Genomic DNA, 23464 nt, shown 5'->3' on the forward strand with positions numbered 1-23464 from the left:
GTGAGTATCGATTCCAGTCAGGAACAAGTTATGTACAGTTATAAAGTAAAGTATCATAAAAGATGTATAAAAACCATGTACAACCCATAAAATTTGTTGGGCATTTCGCTTGATCACATAAATAACAATGTTATTGAATACCTTGTATGTTCCTTCGAATTGTATCTTCAGTTTGCTCACATGTCTGTGGTTCTACAAATAAAACATTAAATTTATTATTTTTTTAAATTGCGTTCGTGAAAATGAAAAATACGCGGGTTTTTTTTAGTGTGCACTACATTTTTGATGTTATTTCTTCAAAGACAGAAAAAAACATTACAGTATTTCCTTAAATAAACGCACAAAAAGTGTACAAAACAACACCAACATAAAAAAAAAAACTAGAGTCTCCAAGGAGCCTGTGTCGCTCAGACGATATTTTTTTTAATTAAAATTGATGCATGAAATATTCCAACCTTTATATTTTTGCTCTAGTTTCAGAGATACTGTCAAAAACTGCATTTTCCCCTATGTTCTATTGTTTACCATGTCTGCCATGTTGATTAGCAGATAGGGTCATCGCAACTAAATACCATAATGCGTTTTTGTGACCAGGTTTGGGTAAATTTGTTTCAGTTAGTTCAGGAGAAGACTTTTGTAAAACATTACAAATTTTTTACGAAAAAAATAACTATTTTTAGATCTTATTTTGCTGAACATTATTGATGTTCACTAATTATATCTCTCTATACTAATATTCACGATAAAAACCAAAAACAACAAAATGTGCTTAAAATTACTAATTCAGGGGCAGGAACCTTCCAAAAGTTTGTCTGATTCGTCTGAAAATTTCAGGATAAATATATATTAATTTGATGAACTATTTTATAGACGTCAAATTTGCTCTAAATGCTTTGGTTTCAGAGATATAAGCCAAAATCTAGATGTTAACCCTATGTTCTATTTTGAGCCTTAACGACCATATTGGTTGGTTGACACATTTTTTAAATTGATACTCCAATGATGAATGTGGCTAAATTTGGTTAAATTTGGCTCAGTATTTTCAGAAAAGATTTTCGTAATAGTTAACGACGACGGACGACGACGACGAACGAGGGACGCCAAATGATGAGAAAAACTCACTTGGCTATATGAGCTAAAAAAGAAACCCAAAGTTTAATTTTCTATGCATATTTCCGATAACAATCACATCAGTCTATTGAAATTTAAATATAGCAATCTTGAAATTTAAACCAAACACAACAACGCTTGTACAATTCTAAAATTTCAAAAAAGTCGTAGATTAGACATTTACAATAGAGACTGCATAGATATGCTACTAGCACAATATTATATTAATTATCGTAATGTGCGATATGAACTGGTACATTTCTAAAATTTCGAAGGTGACTTAAACTAAGGTTTTACATCAAAGACTGCGTTGAAAGCTCAAATCGGTCAGTGCTGTTCATTTGAAATGTCTTGCTATGCAGTCTGTTGTTGTAATATCATAACGTTCAGTCAAAACTTTAATGACAAAATAGCGAACTCAAAGATAAATTGAAAACGGAAAGTCCCTTATCAAATGACAAAATCAAAATCTCAAACACATTACACGATCACATTCCTGACTTGGTACAGGTATTTCCATGTGTAGAAATAAACTCATCATAGATTATAGTGGAGTAAACCATGTTTTATAGCCAGCTAAGCCTCTCACTGGCAGTCGTATTTAAAAGTACAAGTTATGTCACTTTTCAAGATATCTCTTACACAACAATCCTTCTAAAGTAATTGTGAATAAATATAATTTCAAAGTTGTAATTACAATGTATTTAATACATTATTACCTTTTGTATATCTTTCTTTCTTTTCCTTTGCTGACGTTCTCCCTGAAGAAAACATGATAGACGTACTTCTCTTTTTCTAGCTTTAAGAATTGTCCTAATGAATAATGATGAACATCTACATAGTTATGCATTAAAATCAAATTGTGCAGAACATAAACAATTTTCTAAGATTGAATTTAGTGTGTGTGCTTTCATATTTGTGTGCTTGTGCTGTATACCTTTTGCTGACAAGAAATATTTGTTTTTATATCTGATTCATTCATCGATTAATTTATAATTTTTTATTTTACATTAATGTTGTTTAATATGTCATTTTTTACAAGAACATGTTTTATTTTCTAAATTGGCCATGTGTTTTTATATGTTATTATGCCCCATTTATGGGTTAATGTTTTCTTGTCTGTGCGTGCGTCCGTCCGTCCGTCCGTCTGTCCCGCTTCAGGTTAAAGTTTTTGGTCGAAGTAGTCTTTGATGCAGTTGAAGTCCAATCAACTTGCAACTTAGTGTACATGTTCCCTATGATATGATCTTTCTAATTATAATGCCAAATTAGAGATTTCCCCCCATTTTTACGGTCCACTGAACACAGAAAATGATAGTGCGGATGGGGCATCCGTGTACTGGGGCACATTCTTGTTTTTCTATATTTTGAGATTTGGCTAGCAAAAAAAACGGGTTCAACCTACCATTTTTTCTTAAAATGTCCTGTACCGAGTCAGCAATACGTCATCGTTATCACATATTAGGTTTCAATGTATGTTGGCGCTATTTGTTTTTGTAGCAGTTCAGTGTTTCTGTAGTTCCGTTTTGTTTCTTCTGATAGTTGATGTGTTTCTCTTAGTTTTGATTTGTGAACCGGATTTGTTTCAGTTAAATAGATTTTGACTATTGAACAGCGGTTTACTACTATTTATATGTATTCCAGTTTTCATTAGAGTTCTTCGACTGCATTGCATATTGTTTAGTCGTAGTTCTAAATCTAATCCAGTGTTTTGCATTCCGACCTCTTGTCTTTTTCTCCATCTTTTAGATATTAAAAATTACGACATAAGCAAACGGAAAAGCTACAAAAGTGTCATCCTTCCAAATATCAACGTGCTTAAAATATCGCTGTCCAAACATGCATTTCACTGACGCCAAATTGAAAGTAACTTTGACAGTCAGCAATTTATATAAGTGTGTCATATGAAACAAACATTAAGAATAAAAAAGGAAAACTACATAGATTTTACACAATTCGAAAAAGCTGCCGTAAAATTTGCAAAAATCTTTGTTCGAGTTATCAATTGCAATAAAACGAGTTAAACATCGTTTAAATACAGTTTATGTTTAAAAACTATAATATAGAACATTCGTTATGTAAACTAAGTCAAATAATATTAAGTAAATTACATAGTACAAATGTACTTATGAGGTTTTTAAAGTTATTAGTTAGTTATTTCAGACGTCAGTATAGAAAAAAAAGCTCAAAGGACATGAGACTGTTAAACATCAACGTTTAGAAATAGTTATCGCAGGGAAGCTCAACATCTTTAAAGATCGAGAGCTAATTAACTTCATCAAAAAAGACAATCCACTATTTCAAATAAATTGGAAAGAGTGTGTCAGGTAATAAAAGACGGAAATTGGAGAAGTAGGTTAAATGTTGCTTGTATCTTATTTGAATTAATATAATTTATGCATATTGTCAATCATTGCATATCACATTTGAAAAAATAATTAAAAATATGATAAAAGGGTTTCTTATAAAACCCATTTCTACAACTCGAAACACATTCATAAAGTCACATAGCGGTTACATCAGCCTATACAAAGCAGCTTAAATATGAGGTAGACTGTCCTGAATACTGTATGAAAGTTCTTAAGAATAAGAAAAAAAAATTCTTCTAAATGTAAGACATATATGGAAGGCCCTTACTGGGGTTGTCTAGTTGAACTTCATCTAAGACCCATCCAATATCGTTTGCTAGTGAGATTTCTACATCCCATAACTCAATGGATGTATTTGATAGATGTATTTTATATTATCTTTTCGATTATTGTTTAAGCCCCAGTCCCACTAAACCACGATCGCACCACGCTCACCGCGATCTAAAATAAATTTAGATCGTGGTGAGGTCGCAGTATGAGCGGCATGAACATGTAGATTTTCGTTGCTTTCACGATGCTACTACGTCCTCTCTACGCTTCTACAAAGATCCCGCTACGATTATACCACGTTCTCACCGTGCTTATTCTGCGACCTCACTACGCTTATCAAGATCTTTCTACGTTCTTCACGTTCTCACTACGACCATACCACGAGTTATCCCATTGCAACACGATCTTACTGCGATTATAACACGTTCTTACCACGATTATACTACGTTCATAACGCGATCTTACTACGTTCTCAGCAATAACGTCAACATCGTGTTCCATATCAATACAGTTCAATTCCTTCTATTTCTGATTAAATCGTAGATTTCTCGGAAACAATACAGTCATGCCACCAAAATCTACCAGAACACGTGGGCATGGTGGTATGAGTTGATGTACAGGCAGAGATAGCAAAGTAACAAATCCTGATCAAGCAGAGATGTCGGACCGACCAATCCAACTTAAATTACAACTTATTTCTGGTACATAAAGCTCGAAGACGATTTTTTAGTGAACGATAGCAGCGATGACATAGATGTATCAATATATATAGGAAGATGTGGTATGAGTGCCAATGAGACAACTCTCCATCCAAGTAACAATTTATAAAAGTAAACCATTATAGGTCAATGTACGGCCTTCAACACGGAGCCATGGCTCACATCAACCAGCATGTTATAAAGGACCCAAAATATTACTAGTGTTAAACCATTTAAACGGGAAAACCAACGGTCTAATCTATATAAAAACGAGAAGCATGCATTGTTGAGCCGTTAGAGCAAATGGATAATTGTATTCAAACAAACAAAATCTAGGGAGCTTTTTTATATATTTTATGTGAAAATGACAATGAAAATGATGGTCGTAGTGTCAACGTAGTCAGGTCGTAAGAAGAGCGTGATGAGGACGGCAAGGGCGTGCTAGTATCGTACTGTGGTCGTAAACAGCGTGGTATAGTCGTAATGGAAGCGTAGTTGGGTCGCAGTGAGAACGTGATGGTCGTAGCGAGGTCGTGATAACGTCGCTGTGCGATCGTAGCGCAGTCTCTCCGAATAGAATCACGCTTTCGCTACGCTCTCGCTACGATTGTACAGCGACCTTTGCGATCTTACTACGATCTTAGTGCGCTCTCACTACGCTTCTACTACGACCTGATTTCGCCACGACCGCACCACGATTGTTTTGAACATGTTCACAGTTGGCCACGCTCTTCACGATCTTGAAGACATCACCACGACCGTGATACGACCTTACTGCGATCTACACGATCGCACTACGATCATCAAAATTTGCATTTTTTTTCACAGATCGTAGTGCGATCGTGGCCTAGTGGGACTGGGGTATAAGTCATAGATTGAGTCGTTGGAATTTCTCGCTTGAACTAGTTTATATTTTCTCATGTCGGGACCTTTTTTTACCTTAATTTACGATATGTGTTTCTTTGATAAATATGATCTGGCTCTGTATACATCCCGTCATTTTGTTATTGTGATATTGTATAACATGTTGTACTCCTGTCTTTTATTTTTGCTTTGTCTATATGTCTTTGTGTGTTTCTTTAACATATATGACGTGGTTTGTACTTAAACATTCCGCCATTGTGGTATTGTGCTATGATACATTTTTGTATTCTTTTTTTTCTAATGTGCTTTGTCTATATGACTGTTTGTGCTTCATTGTTACACATTTGTTTGTTTTTATAGTGATTAAGCATATAAAACAAGAGGCTATCAAGAGCCCGAATCGCTCACCTGTATTTCATAGGACAACATTTTTAAAATTATATAAAACTGTCTTCAAACATTGTCAAAGGGCAATAAATCCTTAAGAGGGTCAATTGACAATTTTGGTCATATTACTTTTTTGTAGATGTTACTTTGCTGAACATTACTGCTGTTTACAGTTTATATCTATCTATAAGGATATTCAAAATAATAACAAAACTGCATTCGATTCTATGCAAACGCTGTAGTTTTTGAGATATAAGCCATAAACTGCATATGACCCCTATGTTCTATGGATCAAAACTTCGGATACAAACTAGATACCCTAAGGACCATTTATATAAAGTTTGAAGTTATTTTGCATAGTAATTTCAGAGAAGAAGATTTTTAACTGTTTGAAAACTTGGTGAACAAATTGTGTCAAATTGTCTTAAAAGAGCAATCACTCCTTAAGGGGGTCAATTGATAGTTTTGGTCACATAAAACTCTTTTGTAGATCTTACTTTTGCTGAACATTATTGCTGTTTACAGTTTATATATATATCTATAAAAGTATTCAAGATAATAACAAAAAACTGCAAAACTTCCTAAAAGCTACCAATTTAGTGGCAGCAACCCATCAATGGGTTGTTGGATTCGTCTTCAAATTTCAGAGCTGATAGATCTTGACCCATTACACAATTTATCACCAGTCAGATTTGCTGTGATTGCTGTTGTTTTTTTAGATATAAGCCAAACTTCATTTGACTCCCTCTGTTCTATTTTCAGCTATGGTGGCCATGTTTGTCAATGGATCAAAACTTCGGATACAATTTATAAACTAGATACCCTAAGCATGCTAAGGACCATTTATATAAAGTTTGAAGTTATTTGGCATAGTAGTTTCAGAGAAGAAGATTTTTAACTGTTTGCAAACTTGGTAAACAAATTGTGTCAAATTGTCTTAAAAGGGCAATAACTCCTTAAGGGGTCAATTGATAATTTTGGTTGTAGAAAACATTTTTTAGATCTTACTTTGCTGAACATTATTGCTGTTTACAGTTTATATATACCTATAAAATAGAGACGAAAGATAATAGAGGGACAGTCAAACTCATAAATCGAAAATAATCTGACAACGCCATGGCTAAAAATGAAAAAGACAAACAGACAAACAATAGTACACATGACACAACATAGAAAACTAAAGAATTAACAACACGAGCCCAACCAAAAACTAGGGGTGATCTCAAGTGCTCCGGAAGGCACCCGTCGTGTTGCTTATCTGATAACAAATCCGGTAAATAGTCTAATTCGGTAGGTCACATTCATGAAAGAGAAGGGGATTGTTGTTACGACGTAAGGAACATATCCGATATCATTTGTGAAACGGTTATTCCATAACGATCAACCAACTCGTGATGGCGTCCGTAAAATTTACGAAGTGATGATTTTCAACCATTTGGAACTCTTGGTTTAATAGCTTCTTTGTGAGCAGCAACCCTCTGTCAAGAAAATCATGATAGGAAATGTAAGCACGGGAATATTGTATCAATTGGGAGATATATAAACCGTATGCAGGTGCTGCTGGAATGTTGCTACTTAGAAATGGAAAGTTCACAATTGGAAAGCTGAAATCATCTCTTTTGTCATAAAGTTTTGTTTTCAACCGACCCTCATTGTCAATTTCTAGATGTAAGTCAAGATATGAGGCCGACTTAACTGTATCTGTTGTATCCTTTATCTCTAGTTCGATGGGATAGATGCGTTCAACATAGTCACCAAATTTTGAATTATTTAGTGAAAGAACATCATCTATATAGCGGTAAGTAGAGTTATATGATATTGCTAACTTCTTATCTTTTATTCCTGTATGAAGTCAGCCTCATAATAATAAAGAAACAAGTCGGCAAGAAGAGGGACACAATTTGTTTCCATTGGAATGCCGACAGTTTGTTGAAAAACACGTCCTCTGAACGTCACAAATGTGTTGTCAATCAAGAAATCAAGCATCTTGATAATGTCAGTTTCAGAGAATTTTTTGTTTGAATCAGAGTGATCCTTTACAAAGTAGGATTTATCCCTCCCTACGACAAATAAAGGCAAAAGTAGGATTCCGATGTTCAAAACTACTTGTATCTATGTTGGCCATTCTTTTTTATGAAACAAAGCAATACCAACTCTTTCAAATTGTCTTTTAGTTTGGAGTGTGGAATACTTGTGTAAAGTGTAGAAAAGTCAAATGTTTTCATAATATTACAAGATAAAAGAGAGTTAAATTGTATGTACTCTAAGAGATCTTTGAAATTTTTAAGTATCCACATCTGATTCACGCCACCTCTAGAATATGTAGTTTCACAATAACTTCGAAGCCCGTCTTTGATAGCTGATAAAATAGATGTTAATAATTTAGAAAGAGGTTTCGTGGAGCACTTGGAAGACCCAGCAATATACCGTTGTTTGTATGGACACTTATGTAGTTTAGGTATCCAATCAGTGATTGAAGATCCAGTTCTTCATCTTTTGTTGAAATATATAATAGTATTCAAAATAATAACAAAACACTGCAAAATTTCCTTAAAACTACCAATTTAGTGGCAACAAACCACTCGGTTTGTTCGATTCGTCTAAAAATTTCAGGGTTGATAGATCTTGGCCAACTGAAAATGTTTACCCCTGTCAGATTTGCTCTAATAGCTTTAGTTTCTGTGATACAAGCCAAAAACTGCATTTGACCCCTATGTTCTATTTGTTGCCGTGGCGGCCATGTTTGTCGATGGATCAAAACTTTGGATACAATATATTAACTATATACCCTAAGGAAAATTAAGTAAAAGTTTGAAGGTATTTGGCCCGGTAATTTACGACGACAGAGATCCACAGACGACAACAGACGACAGACGACGACGGACGCCAAGTGATGAACGAATGAACGAATGACTAAACGAATGAATAATTAAATATGTTATTGCAGAAGCAATTCATTCATTCGTTTTTACCTAAGTATGAATGAAAGAAAGAATAAATGAAAGAAAGAAAGAATGAATGAATGAACGAAAGAACGAACGAACGAACGAAAGAACGAACGAACAAACGAACGAATGAACGAACGAACAAACGAACGAACGAACGAATGAACGAACGAACGATATTGCAGAAGAAATTCGTTCATTTATTGAGAATCAAATTTCCATCTAATTTGGTCTTTTTCAAAAATGGATTTATTTCATTTCTATTATGAAATCTGTCATCATTAAAGTATATGCTAAATATCCATACAAAAATTACCGATATGAAGCATGATCTTGTCCTTCTCTGTGACGTCAGTGTGCTCTATGCGTCTTGCAAGTGTTTCATCACACGCATCCTCTTTCAAAGCTGATAGGAAACATCTACAAGCACCAGCGTTCTTGTACATAAGTTTGGTTAAAAGTAGCCTATTGCTTTGTTCCTTTGTGATTTTTGGTGCACATATCTCACCCTGGTCCTCTGAGCACAGTACTTCTTTACTAATTAGATGATCTACTATTGTATTTGTTGTGGCTAATCCATTCACCAATATTTTAAAATTCTTTTGCAGTTGGATTGAATGACTGCTTATGTCCATTGCTGAAATTTAAAACAAAAAAATTGAATCTATGCGAATTTTTACGATTGATAATTAGTGTAGCATATGAGACGACTAAATATGCATCACGAATTCACATAGATGTAAGAATACTTTTTTCACCGTACGGACTTCAACAATGAGTTAAACAAAAATAGCGTTAAGACGTAGCGCACGATGTTAGTATCAATTCCATTTTGCTGTAGATTAGCATAAGAAAAAAATACGTAGACTGGTCAGTTCTATAAAAATATAGTGATTTCTGGTTGAATTCATTACATTAGACTTGAAATTAAGGAAAAAAAGGAACCGAAATTTAAAATAACAGGAATTATAACACTTAATTATCCCATTTTTGCGCTAAAACGTAATGTCCAATGTTAGTTAAGCAGCTTACTACACAAATCATGCAAATGATGAACATGCATGAAACTTTGTAAGAACATGCCTTTAGGTGTATGTAATCATATTAGGGGGGTAGCCACGAAAAAAATCTATCCGATCATGGCGGCCATCTTGGTTTTTCAAAATGACGTCTTTTCAGGGAAAAAACATCAAATGTATGATCCCTTTTGCTTGTATTGTATCCAAAATGTTACAAGATTGAGTAAATCATTGTAAATGAAGATAAAACAGCACTTCCGGTCAAATATCAGTCGATAACCTACTCCTGGATTTATGAATATCTCGAATATTTCTGTTTTATAATCCTAATAATGTCAGTCGTTATATTCCGCCGATCTCCGACTAATCGTTGATTGCTACATAAGGTTCGGTAGGCTATAGGCCGCTAAAGTTCGCAGAATTATCCGAGTTAACTGTTTCACTGGGTGTAAACTCTCATTGTTATACATGTAAAAGTGTCTCGGTATTTGTCTATCCACCGTTCATGTATTCAGTTTCGAAGTTTTATTTGTAATTCTGATCGGATATTGATTTGAAGGAATTCTATTCCTATTACTAACACAATTCTATAATAATATTGTTGTTAAATACATCAAATAACATAATTAGAAAACTAATCTTGAACTATATCCAATTTCTAGAAATTTACCTGTGACGCAATAAATTATTAAACGTGTTGTTTTATATTGTTGCGTAAATCGTTACAGACACACACTTCGTGCACTTCTCTCATAGTTGATGTGTTTCACTCGGTCTTTGTGTGTAACACGCTGATTACTACTGTTGCATTTTTCTATTACTCAGATAATATTTGCATTATTGTTCTATAATTTCATTGTTGATTAATTTGTTTATTTATATTATACAATGTAGTTATTTAGTTTTTAAAATGGCGAAAAGAATTCGCTTATCAGCTTCCTCAGCAGATAGTTGGGAAACTGATTAGACAAAATGTTGTGTGTGTCAGGAAGTCACAACAGACCTACTGAAATCGTCAGATGACGGATATACAATGTTGGGCAAAAATATCCCCCTTTTTCATGAATTAAGTGCCCTGCCTATCCCTCTAGATATTCGGCGATTAAACCACGGAGAGGGTATTGAAAGCACAATGAAAAAGGAAAATGACAGGTACCATAATTTGTGCAGAATAAAGTTCAATAATACAAAACTTAAGAGAGCCCAGAAACGCCATATGTCACCAATGCCATCTGGAAGTTCGAGTAAATGTAAGTCTCCTAAACGTTTTAGGTGCTTTCCTCGTTCTAAAGACCAACAACCAGATCCAGTTGAAAATGTGCATAAATGTTTCATTTGTGATAAAGAGTCGCCTTTCTCTGTCTGAAGAGAGGCATGACACTAAACCAACGACTAGTGAGTGGATAGTGCAACAGTTCTTCAGGATAAGCAACTGTTGGCAAAGCTGAGTAATGGTGATGTAATACATTTGTAGCATAAGAGATGAAGTATCATCCGTCTCGCAGCGGTATACAACAAAGAGAGATCAAAGAAGAGACAAACAGAGATCGAAAGCAGTTGTACACAGGAGGAACATATAATGAAAGAAACTGCATTAGCTGAGCTGGTAACATATATCTTCGAAACTCAAAAAAACTCTGAAGAGTCGGTGGTGTTCCGATTAGCAGACCATTTTGTGTGTATCTTGGACTGTTACCTTGCAAAAACCAGGAAGAGACAGCTAATAGAAACTTTATTTCAACATGGGTAATGTATCTCTAACGATCGGGTACTAAAATATCAACTGAACTAAGTGAAGCTGTTGGTTATCGTTATCTAAATGAAGGTGTGGTATGCCCGCCTTTATTAAAGGGCAAAGTGTTGATCACTGCTGCAGTCGGAAACATAGACCACAACCCAAGATCAACAACATCAAAATCATCTTTTCGTGGGACCGGAATCTTTATTTTTCAACATCGAATGAAAGATAATATTGTCGTTAGATGGGATCAGTTAATATTACCTACAGATAAACCAAAAATCTAAAAAGGTACCTGAACTCCCTGCTGCTTATGTGAATATGAAACCTGCATATCTTAAAACAATACCAGAACCACTCATTCTGTCTGACGATGTATACCTAACCACGACTATCTATTCATGAGTTTGTGAAATGAGTATGAGTAGTTAAATACTGTAAGGTTAACGAGTGAAGATTTAACGTCCGAAAATATTTCATGGTCATCATTTCATTCTTCAGAGAGACGTGGACCAACTGTTAAAGTGATTCTTACCTGCCTAATATCATTATTTCATGAACAAGCTCAGTCAGTTGCTACCACACAACACTCGATGGATAAGGTCAGGGATGTTGTGTCGTTTTTTAATCCTGCTCAAACTCCAGTGATTACAGCAGACCAACCGCTATTTGTTTTGGCAAAGCAAATTCAATGGGAATGGCCAAATGAATACGGTGAAAACAAACTCGTTGTTATGTTCGGTGGATTGCATATTAAGATTGCATATTTTAAGGTTTTAATTGATCTATTGTGGGATAGAGGTTGGATAGAGGCTTTGTATGGGACTGCATAATCGTTCTGGTCAAGTTCGAATACCCTAAAACTAGACAAGCGCATCATGTAACCGCATGTGTATTGTTTGATTTACTAACGTCTGCTTATGAAACTTCTAATAACGGAAATCCTGATGAATCAATAGAATTTGACAATTTCATACTATTGCGTGCAGAAAGAAAAGTAAGTAGACCTCATTTTGAATTTGGGTATTCGGTTCTTGAAATTCAGCTGTTGGTTTTTTCGAACGTTCGATAATTACGAGAAGCAGATTTTGAGTTTTACAAACAAACGTTGTCTTCCTTGATCCCATACTTTTTTGGACTAAATCATATAAACTATGCTAGATGGCTTCCTATTCACCTTCGCGATATGGCTTCATTGGAAACAAAAATCCCAGATATTTACAGAGAATTTATCAAAGGGCATTTCACTGAGAAAAAATCAAATCGTGTTTTTTCTCAAACATGGCGATAGACCGGCCTCATGAACAGAATAACGCTATTGTGAAAGGTGATGGTGGGGATGTAGGGCAGTCCAAGAATCCTGCTGCCTCGAGACGGTGGATGGTAGCCGGACCAGAAATCAGTAGATCGATAAGCCAGTTCGAAGAATGTTCGTCTCGAAGAAAGATCGCAAATGACAGGCATTATGACAATTCTATGTCTATGCAACAATATTTCATTGCCAAAGTGAAAAGTCTTAAGACTGTCATGAATGATTATGGAAATCCATTTCTTGAGGATTCTGAAGATATCTACAAGATAGACAGTATAGATACAAGCAGGCACAGGGAAACTGTCTCAAATTAAACAAACTGGATGCAATCAGTATGCTGACTACAGAACCCGAATGCAGAACACGGCAAGCATTTACGAACCTATGAAGAAAGACAAGTTTATGTTGTTCAGTCGCCAACCAACGATAAGTTCATGTGAAACAAAAAGCAAGCTTTACCTCTCCCGAGAAGATTGCAGTCTGTTTTAAAGGCTTTTCATATCCTGCCAAAGCAGACAATGCGACTTGGAAGAGTTTTTCAGTGACGAAAATCAGAAATTTTCTCCTTCTTTGTCTCAAAGTGGAAACGTCAATAGTGGAGTTAAGTCACAGCTTATGGAAGTTCTAGAAGCTAAGGGATATTTACCAAGAGAAGAACATCAAACAGACATTATAGTAGTTGATGGTGCGGCTATGGTCAATTCAAGACCACCGTGTGGAACATACACTTTTGATGAAGGCGCAAAAAATGTAATTTTGCCGTACATTAACCACCTTACTTCAAATTATTCAAGAGTTTACGTTATCTATGACATTTATAGAGAAAAATGTCTAAAAGCACAAACTCGTAAAGCGAGGGGTGCTGGATTCAGAAGGAAAGTTGTCGGCACCAGCCCGGTCAAGCTTCCGTCGAGTGGACGAAAACAAGACGGAATTGTTTCATTTCCTTGCCGACAAAATTTGCTCAATTTAATCTGACAAAATGATTTTTGTGAAAAAAGGCAAAAATGTGATGACAAATTCTGATGATAACCGTGATGATCTCAGTCCGTGTAATCACGAGGAAGCAGACACAAGGATATTTGTTCACATCAAAAGTGCAGCTGAAAAGGGATGTAAGTCCTCACTGATAATCAGTTCCGACACTGACGAGTGGTTTTGGCGGTGTCTCTTTTCAAAACACTACAAGTAGAAAAACTGTGGGTTGCCTTTGGAAAAGGAAAAGACCTGCGACGGCTTCCGATTCACGAAATTAATCATGCTCTTGGTCCTAAATTAGAAGCTATGCAATTTGTTCATGCTTTCACTGGATGTGACACGGTCTCCACTTTTCATGGAAAGGGGAAAAAATTTAGAATGGCAGACGTGGGAAATATTTAATGATGTAACCGAGGTGTTTGGGTGTTTAAGTAAGAAACCTGTTTTTTGTCAGTGAAGCTGGTATGGAGTTGATAGAGGCATTTGTTGTGGTTATGCACGACATAACTACAACATTTGACATCAACGAATCTAGACTTGAACTGTTTGCACGCAATTCCACCCACATGAGCTGCACTGCTTGAACATACAAAACGAGCTGCTTACCAAGGTTGCTATGTCACACATGAACAACATCTAACTAGTCCTGGTGATTGGTGATGTGTTAAGGAGAACGCAGATAGGTTATGGATTCCTCATTGGACACAATTAGCAGCAATTGCTGCATCTTGCCAGAGATGTTAGTGTTTGACCTGTACGACATTGTGTTTCTGTAGCTGTTAAAACGGAATAAATTGGAAAATATGGTAGATTATTACATTGATCAATCCTCCAGCATGCCTTACATAATTGCCGATATATCAAACGGACATGTTCATTGCATATTATTACCACTATTATTTCACTCGAGTGTATGAACTTTTACGAAACTAACCGGACGTGGTGGTTCATTTTTATAATTGCTGTCTGTTTGAAATATTTTCATGTCATTTTTGTATTTCAAATAGTCATGATAGTTGTGATGAATTGAAAACATTGAAAACGGTTAGGATAGTTTTTTCAATCTCAATTATTGAGCAAAATGATGTCGATTATAAATTCAAGATGGCCGCTGTGAAAAAATCAAAAACATGTTGGCCACTCCTTATATGATAAAGTACACCCTAAAGAAAAATAAATTTGGTGTTGAAGGTTTTGCTGTTTTTCTTTTTAAACAATATGGTGCTTAATATTTTTCGTTTGGCAACAAGGTTTTTAGATCGTTTCAAAAAGTAGAGCAGTTTTGACCCAACGTTCGCAAAACGTAATTGATGTCATGCTCTATTTTTTTTAAATTTTATATCGTAATTTTTTGTTTCCAGTTTAATTCGAATAAGAATTAAAAAAAATTTATACATGTATAAATTATAATACGACCAATGTATGAGAAAGGAATAGTTTAAGTTAAAATTCTAATGAGATTAATATAAAAATATATCGGGATCTTAGGTTATTTTTTATCGCATATTTGTTTTATATAAGGAACATTGTCTCTCTGCAAGTTTAAAATAGTCAAAATTACCATTTTTTTTTTTTTTTTTTTTGGTTAATAACATAAAATAGAGAAAACCCATTGCTGGCAATTATAACAAAAAAAAGGATATGTTACAAAAATACGGAAATGAGAAAATTTAAAACATGAATCCCGATTGTTTAACTTCCTAAATATTAAGCGACAAAGAAAGCATTGGGAAAGGATAAAATATAGAATGGAAACGCAAACGTCAAGTATGCAACAAAATTAATATGTACAAATGTATAAAAATGTAAAAAAGATGCAGAATATGAATTAAAAATCTAATTTATATTGAAAAAAAATCTGTGTACATTTGGAAATTTTAATGTATCGGATTCATCAATGCGAACTGCTGCGAAAGAAAAGTTATCAATCATGGCCTGGTAAAAATGACAACTCCTGTGAATGAATATTCATTAAAAAATATCTTTACGATTACTTTGAGTTTTATTTGTAAAACTATGCGTTTTTTCAGACAAACCGAAATCGGTTACTAAATTCAAAACATTAAATGGACCTAATCAGTTGTATGCTTGAACGCCTGAAACTTTCTTTGAAATCGTAGAAATCGCCTTATTTTGAGGATCGTCGCGAAATGCTTAGTAGTACCAACATCGTGCGCAACGTCTTAGCAAGCGATAGATGCTCCGACATTTCAAATGAAAAAAAAAAAAGAAACCTACGGCGGGATTTGTTCACAATCCAATAAACGAAAAACAAATATCATACATGGTATTTAACGACAACCACAGAAATATGCTCCTAACGCGAGACACTCATGCATTTGAACATAATGGGACAGGATTAAAAAAATATTTTATAACAACCTGTAAACATCAGTTTAAAAGGGCTTCATTCATTAAATTTATATGGAGCACACAAAAACCTAAAGGCTCTGATCTTTCATGCAACTGTTAAATTTCTCAATTGAGGAGAACAACAACTCACAATGTATTTTTGCCCGAAAAAAATTCGTGTGAGCCACCATTTTTTTTTATCTTTATTATCTACCTCATATGTACATAATGTACATGCTTTCCACATAGGTAAATGTGCAGAAAAACGAAAACCTTTAAACTTAAAAATTAACACGAATTCTTAAAACATCAAAATATGTGAATTATTGAAAAGTTATTAAAAACCTTGTGCATATAAAAGAATCTGTATAACCATCATATCTGACGGGACTCAATAGTGTACTTCGTCAACAAAAACTATAAGTTTAGATATTGAATATTCAGAAACTTCCACTGTAAGAATCGACGTCGCAGCGAACATGAATTAGAACGATTTTGTTTTTAAATAAAGTTATTTCCGTTAAAAGCATTAATCCACAAATTACAAACATTCTTCTACTGACTATGTAATCAGGATGTTTTGACCTTTGTTGTTGTTCGATTAATCTTTTAAGACGAGGGAAATATCTTTTTATATTAACCTGTTTTGGCCTTTTTCAAGGTGTTATTAACTGTTTTTGCCAAAATCGAGGTGTTGTTAACATGTTAACGGACCCCCTATGGCACCTCCCTCTTCTAATTGAAGTAACGGAACATCGATGTGCGTACAAACTAACTTAGATTATTACATGAAGTCTGTATTGTAATAAAGTGTAAAATATCATAAAAAACAAAACTAAATGAAATATTTTTCATAACAACTTGATAGACTACTAGAATTAAATAAAAGTAAGTAAAGATCATAGGACTGTGTTTTTTTAGTTACTTCCGGTAAGTTTCTTTGGTAGCAGTTAAACACTGCTCACATCATATTTGATGTATAAACTGATGAAGCTTTCAAAAAAACAAACAATTATTATAAGTTTAATTAAGGAATAGACTGTCGAAGAAAAAAGTCCACTATATTGACAACGATGTGTGAAAAATGTCACAAACAGTTGTACAACACTCAGGAAACGTTAGGAACTTGAACCAGTAAAAACAAAATACAGTATAAAAATTCAGATACATAGCAAAGTCTTACAATAATCAAATTTGAATTTTTACTTTTAAAACAGCAGACAAATACAACTACCCCTCCCCCAACCGAAAACTAAGTAGCTAATAACTCCAAAAAAATAAAATAAAAAAATACTCAAACAAACAATCAAAAACAAAACGTAGAAATGAAGAACTCACTTTTTGTTTATTTATTCAATGTCTTGTTAAACCTAGAAAGTTTTACAAAGAATGATTTCAACCTGGAAATCATGGACGCATCCAGAAATTTACTGGAATAACTTCAATAAATCATTGATCTTACTTTTAAAAGAAGGTAGACTTTTATTTCCATCACAATCGTAGTTCTTCATCTTGGACACAAGATCAATCTTACTTGGGTCAAATTCTATAAGTTCTTCTGTGAAAGTTTTAAATGTGCTGTACGGTCTGGCTATTAGAATGTTTAGGATCATCCTATTTCGTTCTGACTGGCGTCGTTCATACATTATCTCTTCCCTGTCTTCAATCGTCAAGTAGCACTTAGAAATGAGCCCATCCAAAACAGTTGTATCAAGCTTGACATTGTGTATAAACTCGTCATAGTTGGGACCTATATCATGTAAATAAGTCTACAGGAAGTTAACAATAGACACAAATATATTATATAAATAATTTCGATTCAGTTTTAGAAATAAGACAAGTGTAAAACAAGCAAAAAACGACAAAAAGGAACTTTTGCCTTTGTCGTTTGATATTAATGTAAACCAAAAAAAGGTTAGAAGAAAGCCATAAAAAAGATAATATTGTGTCTATAAGTGGTTTGTTATTTTGTTGATATAAACCTCCAGGCATTAATCGAATATTTATTCAAGAAAGCATATATCATTATGATCTTGATTTAAATTTCCCAAAAAATTACCAATCATGGTCTAGTGACTTTAATTCATTTTATTGCCAAATACAGACTTTCATCAGGTCCGATTACTTTATCTGGGCTCATATCGTATGCATAAAGTTTCCTTTATATAAGGTTGTCCTTAGTAAACATTTAAGTTATGGAAATTCAACTCTTTTTTACATAAGAGGTATGCACAGAAAAAATCTTAAACTAAGTATTTCCTTAAATTTTGGTTGGTGCTAGAAAACTACGAAAAGACCTAAGATTATACTTTCAGTATAACGTTCATATAAATATATAAAAAGAAGATGTAGTATATGATTGCCAATGACACAACTGTTCACCAGAGACCAATATAACACAGACAAAGCAACCATAGGTCACCGTACGGCCTTCAACAATGAGCAAAGCCCTTACCGCATAGTCAGCTATAAAAGGCTCCGATATTACAATTTGAAACCATTCAAACGAGAAAACTATAAAGTTAAGATTATACTTTTAGTATAACGTACCTAAAAAGGTACCTTAAATCTTTCAAAAAATATAAAATCAATCGAAAGTATGCATTTTTTGTAGAACATTGATAGATTAGTTACCATTCAATAATATTTCATTAATTTATATCTAAATATTAAGGACAATTGTAATTTTCTTAAGATCACAGAAAAAAATAATATCAAGATCTCAGAAGGTAGGTCTATAATTTCATTCTTCCCTTATGTCTCAATCTTGCTGTTGTGTATTTCGAAAAGTATACACACCGTTTTTACACGCATGGAATTCGTGCTTCAATTTTCTTTTGATTCTTCTGTTCTTGTGTGTTGACATAAATATCATTGAGGCTTATAGTATTTAACTACACCTCCTTTAAGGATGTACACCTCTGAGGAGCAAAAAAATTCTAGAATTAAACTATTTTGTTGAACCTGAATTTTAGGTTCATATGACTGTAAACAAATAATTGGTGAAGTAAAAGTTATTTGGTGATGTACTTCTGTTTTGCTACGGCCGTTTGGAAGTACCCACTTTTGATGATTTTCCCATTTGTCATCAATTTTAACCTATTTTGGGGCTATTATCGTGAAAAATCACAGTTTTATATTTAAACTTTTTGTCATACTTAAGAATATATCCTTAAAACGATGTTCAGTACAAAATAGTATGACGGAAGTGATGAGCTCTAGACATACTAACTCGTGTTTTATTGGAGGAAGGGGTATTTAGTTTATCTTTTTCTAATTATATTGTTTTATTCTGAAGGTATTGAAATATTCTCACAGGAGATGTTTCACTACCTATGACAAAATCAGGAAAGTATTTAAGACTCCATGAAATTTGAATCGATATACATTTGTAACATAGTGCTTCATATGAGGAATTAAGACGTTTACCTTATGGTGTATCTGAAAGACAATTTATGTAATAACATCCATTAAAATGAGGGAAAACATGACATATTCGACAAAAAAATAACTTGACATTCGATATCCTCTATGCCTGAGTATATGTGATAACAGAAAATGTTACACATGTCTGGCATAACATCGGCACAAATCCCTTCAATAGTTTCATTGTTTGTCTGTGCACAATTACATGTGAAATCTACGGTACATAAATATATTAGATCAAGTGATATGATTAACATACATGTAATAGTGTTAAGTTGGGTTTCAACTGCAATAAAATGGGATTATCGCTCTTTATTTGCGAGTTCTGAATTTTAATGAAGTACGTCCGGTAAGACCCTTTTTTGGCCCCAAAATATAGCATTTTACAAATTGGTAAAATGTAAACTTTTAGTTGTTCATTGGAAAGTAGAATGCTTCTGCTACATCAATATGCGCTGTTTTTGACAATACAATGCACATATATCGGATCTAAGCATCATTAAGTCATGCCAAATTACTGAAATCTCCAAAAAATTAGCATTTTAGTTAAACTTTAGACGGTTTCCGTCTTAAATGAAAGCGGTCGCATTTGTGTTTATTCTTAATATTGAAATGTAAATTGTATTTGATGATAATATATAACATATATAAAGTTCGAGGATGAACACGCATGCGGCAACTTTCATTTTTGACAAAAACCATCTGAAAAGAGACATTTTTTGCAGATTTGATAGATTTCTCAAATTTAAGCTAAAATCAGAGCGTTTTTAATAAGTAAATCAGTTAAATTCTTTCACACAAACTGATAGAATCAATTGAAATAGACACTTTAGTGTTTAAAAAGTGTCAAAAATCTTTCGTCAGATGAACCTTGAAATTTTAGGCCAAAATCGGCCCTAACCTGACCTACTCCCTTTGAATTATGAATAATCCTTCTCGGCTTTTATATATGAGCCAGTCCGTGCGTAAAGGTACACGAAGTCTTTTTGATAAACATAAACGAGAAAAGACGTAGAAATATATGTGTTTTTTTTTGTTTTTGAGCAGGTATAAAATCCGCGGAACAGTGCTATATTGATCGGAAACTTAAACATTTAGGACAAATAATTTTCATCAGTTTCCTCATGTCTGAAGAAAGAAAGACACCATTTAAACATGTTGAAAAATACAATAACTATGTCATCTTGTGTTTTTAAAATTTAAAATAAGTTAAGTTATTTAAAATTAAGCTATTAAAAGTTAAGTTATTGATTATTATATAGATCAACTGTCCTTGCACGGGATTCGAACCGTTGCCCGGTTTATTTGCGTTGTTCCTATCTGTTTTGTAAGCGAGAGCCTTATGCCAAGTGCTACCGGAGTTCACATCATCAATTGGCAATTTTTAAAGCCATTTAAACTGTACATATAAAAGGATGGAAATATATATGAAATAATTCATTAAAATCTTTAAAAAAGGTGGAGGTCATCACTTGACGGTCCGTATAGCTGACAGCTTTAGGATATGAGAGAAAGTAATTGTGTTTTATAGATCAAAGGTCTGCTGCGAATAATTATGCACACTTTTTAGAATTTCGTAAAGTTTTCGTTTTTGTACCTTTTCGCATGGATTGGCTCATAAATCATATAGATATATTGCAACCTACGGTTCAAATGTAGTTGATTTAGAGTGGGTTCGTTTGCAATGCTATTTCAACAGATGGTTTGGATGATACATATGAAGGGAGACTAAGCGAATTATTTCATTATTCAAACCATTATTTGATATCTTTATTTCTCTACAATGTTTAACAGCATTGGAGATTTAGCTGCAATCTTTAGTCTCAAATATATATCCCATTGTGCTTTCTTTTTTTTTTTGTTGCTTCTCCCACTTTTTCAAAGCTCCCTGTTAAAAAATATTCAAGAAAAAATAATCGACAAGTTTTTGTTGTCACAATTCAATTTTGGTGATCAACTAAAGTGGGAAAAGGGGTCATACTGTTTTGTGTTGTCCCCGCAATTAACAATGCTGAAATAAGTGCAAGGCATAATAACGGTATAAACTAAGTGTAGATCTCTTTTGATCAGATACATGAAGACAAATCAATTTTAAACGCGAAATGGAATTTTTCTTTATAACATAAATACTGATAAAAGCTGAACTATACCCAAATGCTTACCAAGTACTGCATTCTCCCTTGTTGCAGTTTTGCTAAAATTAACAAATAATCAAAATTTAATCAAGAAGAAGGTAAACAAAAACTATCAGAGGCTCAAGGCCATATCATAAATCTTAATGAAATATGGAACACAAAATAAAATGACTTCATAAAAGACTACGACAAAAAGATCAGTGGAAAAAAAAAAAAAGAACAGCAAAAAAAAGAACAGCAAAGAAAACCTTTATTGCAAAAGGCAAGAGACGAAATAAACGTTCCATACAGAAGAAGAAATTGAACCGAACTAATGTAGTTTAACAAAATTAATTTCGTATGAAATGTAATTACATAGAATAAAACAAAGCATTGTTTATGGATTTACGTCTTTTTTCAATCATTTACAAGTAAGTTATAGTTTCATGGATACAAATGTACCAATCAAAATATAATATAGAAAGCAAATAAATATATGTTTTCACATCCTAAAAGAGATTATCGTAATGACTAGACGTTTTAAAAAATCTTTAAAAACAAGAAATCGCAAAAGAAAGAGATTATTGAATCTCCAAGAAAGAATAAAAATTACAAGCATTGAAAAAAGCTAAATTTGTTGTCAAAAATCTTTTCCAACGGGTATTTAAAGAAGACGAATGGCTTCTACTTTCAAAAGGGGTAGAATTTATACCTCAAACTAGCTTAAAAGGTTTAAGAAAATCTATCTTAAAGGACTTTGAGGAATTTGAACGTAAATTTCGCTGTCACTATCTATTCCACGACAGCAAAAATGATTCAAGACATCTATTTTATATAAATAGCGGATACAAACCAGTTTATTCATGCGGTACCTTAGAAAATTATTTATTTGCAACAAAGTATTAACTAAGCAAAATTAATCTGAAAAAGATGTCACCAACTCTTAACAAATATGAACAAAATCTGTCAGGAACCTGGTAAAAAATAAAGAAATAATAGTTCGAAAAGCAGACAAAAACTTTACTCCTTGTATTCTCGACAAAGGTACATATATCAAAGAAGGTTCAAAACAGTTAGAACATTAACTTTATTATGGAGAAATAAATCAATCAAGAATAGCAACTACCATATTGTATACACGATCTTATCGAAAAATGGCACATGATTGACCAAATAGACAAGATAACATATAAATTTTTATTACAGAATTTATTTAACAAAAAAATAGGAAAACATTTCCTATTGCCAAAATACACAAAATTCCACCAGAAATCTTACTTGAAATAGAAAAAAAATCCAGCAAAAATCATTGAATATGGGTTCTTAGGCAGACCTATAGTATCTTTATGTGGTACAATAACCTATCACATTTTATCGATCGTTATTTATTAACATTAGTGCAAAGTCAGAATACATATATCAAAGATACCAAAGACTTTATTCAGAAGCTTGAGAATCTAAACCTAAACAACAATATTTTGTTAGCTACATTTGATGCAAGCAACATGTATACAATCTTAGAGTATTCTGAAAGTATTGAAGCTGTCAAAAGAGTAACAAAGAATTTAATATGCAATAATTATCCGTTTTAAATCTCTCCAATTGAAGATATAATAAAATCTCTTGAAATCATATTGAAGAATAATGAATTCACATTTAACAGTAAAACATACAGACAGAGAACTGGTGTCCCAATGGGAGGCGCTGCATCAGCAGAATTAGCTGACATAAGACATGCATGTTCGAAATTTTAGAGCATATATTATCAAAGTATTCACAAAGAGACAAAATAGCTTTCTGCGGTAGATATACATGATATAGAGATGATGAATTCATCTTATTTCATGGTAATAAAAACGAACTCCAAGAACTTTTCATAACG

The sequence above is a fragment of the Mytilus galloprovincialis genome, chromosome 12 (assembly GCF_965363235.1).
Source record: "Mytilus galloprovincialis chromosome 12, xbMytGall1.hap1.1, whole genome shotgun sequence".
Taxonomy (NCBI): domain Eukaryota; kingdom Metazoa; phylum Mollusca; class Bivalvia; order Mytilida; family Mytilidae; genus Mytilus; species Mytilus galloprovincialis.